The sequence below is a fragment of the Sorex fumeus genome, unplaced genomic scaffold (genome assembly GCF_029834395.1).
Source record: "Sorex fumeus unplaced genomic scaffold, SorFum_2.1 ptg000054l, whole genome shotgun sequence".
NCBI lineage: Eukaryota > Metazoa > Chordata > Mammalia > Eulipotyphla > Soricidae > Sorex > Sorex fumeus.
The window spans coordinates 45,938,505-45,940,809 of NW_026606111.1; positions in this window are offsets into that span (position 1 = coordinate 45,938,505).

Here is a 2,305-nt window from a genome sequence, read left to right on the forward strand (position 1 = left end):
AAAACTTTAATCGATTTTATAATAGACTATATAATACATCTGTATTTGATGTTATTAAGTGATAATTTATATTTCTATTTTTGTGGGGTATTTGGGCCATAGTATGTGGTAAATGGGACTTCACAATCTGTGCTCACGGATTATTCCTGGTGGTGCCAACCATTAATTTGGGTTGACTGTGTGCATGGTAAGTGCTTTAACCCCTATATTAAGTCTGGGGTCCAACCAAATCATTTGTCTGCATATATTTTATACATGCATGCATGGCATACTTTTTCTTAGATTTTTTTATATTTCTAGGATATATTGATCATCTTTAATTATTTCACATCCATACCAACGTCCAAAAATTCTCGAAATGTAATTATTGAAAAATATAATATAGAAGTTCAAATTTGTATTGCTAATTGGATAACTATATTAAGAAGAAAATAGAACCACAATAAACATACAATTAAAATGGACATACATTTCTTTGGAGTCTTTCAATTATGCATTTATATTAGTCTATATACAAGTATGATTTTTAAATAAACAATTTCTGTTACTATAAAATGTTTATTGAGATTTTATAATTGTAATGTTTTCCAGCTAAGATGACATTGATGTGAACATTTATATCTATTTGTCTACTTTTCTAATTGTTTCCTTAATATCAATTCTTAAAAGCTAACATACTTATGACCCGATATGTAGCTCAGGACAAAAGAACTTGGCTTTCATGTATGAAATTTTGGTTTCTATTCTTCGCACTATAGAAGCAAAAGCAAAATCATTAACTCTGGTTGGAAAAATAGCTCGGTGGTAAAATATTTACCTCACATTTCTGAGGTTATGGGTTTGATCCCTGAATTTCCATATACACACACAAAAGCTAACTTACAACAAAGTCTCACACTCGATACGTAACTGGACCCGCTCCAGAAATTCGATGAACAATGGGAGGACAGTGACAGTGACAGTGACTTAATGAACATTAAACTGCTTTAAGCTATATATTGCCTAAATATTATACAGATTTAACTCTCAATAAAATAACTTGAAAAGATCTATTTTCTAGCATCTTTGCTAGGGAAAGATAGCACCTGATTTTTCAATATTTGTTATTTGGGGGGAAATTTTAATTTCTCTTTTAAATTTGTGCTCTTTGTCTACTAGTGAGCTTGAAAATTGCTCTTGTGTGGTACTACATGGAAAATATTATGCTATGGGAAATGAGTCAGAAAGAGGGGCACAGACATAGAAAGATTGCATTCCTCTGGGTAACATAAAGGAACAAAATAAGAAACTAACACACAAGAACAGCTGTGATAAATACCAGGTTGTTCACTCCATGGCTTAGAGGTCAGCTGTACTGTCTAGGGGTAAAGGCAGCGCAGATAGAGAAGGGAGCACCCAATAAAGGGTGCTGGGAAGATCTGCCCAGGATGGGAGATGCCTGCTGAAAGTAGTCTATGGACCGAACAGGATTGCCACCCAATGTCCATTCTGCAGACCATAGCACCCAAAAGGAGAGATAGAACAAAAGGTAGTGCCCTACCAAAGAGGCAGGTGAGATGGGGGATGGGGAGTAGGAGGGATTCTTGGATTGGTGGGAGTGGAGATTGGTCACTGGTGGTGGAATGGGTACTCGATCACTGTATAACTCAAACCCAAGTGCAACAACTTGTAAGTCTTCAACTGTACCTCATGGTGTTTCACTAATAAAACAAAACAAAACAAAATTTCAAAAAAAAGAAAACTGCTCTTGTGTTTACTAGTCATTTAAACTTCTTTCAATAGACATTATATGATCATGTTTTATGCTTATTTTTTCTATTCAAATTTAATAGCAAAATACTGATTTATTTCACAGCACTAATTTTTTAAAACCTTTCATCCTTGGCCTATCATATTAATTGCCACTATTTGTTGGTGTTGCTTGTTTTTTGATCACTTAATTTGGTTTTTGTCCTTTTCTTTCAGATTGTAAAATTTTGGACAAATGAGCATATGTTTTTCTTTATCTTCTACAGTTTTACACTGAGAACAACTGTTAGTTTTGTACAAATAAGATACCTGTGCATTTACTATTTCTTCTCATTTTATTTATTTTAACTCATCTCGATTCATCTACAACTTATCCTAGTAAGTGTTGTCATATTGAAAGAAACCACAATTTTTTTCAATCATAGCACTGTAGCACTGTCCTCCCGCGGTTCATCCATTTGCTCGAGAGGGAACCAGTAACATCTTACACCAAATTGTGAGACTTGTTGTCACTGCTTTTGGCCTATCGAATAGGTCATGGGGAGCTTGCCAGGCT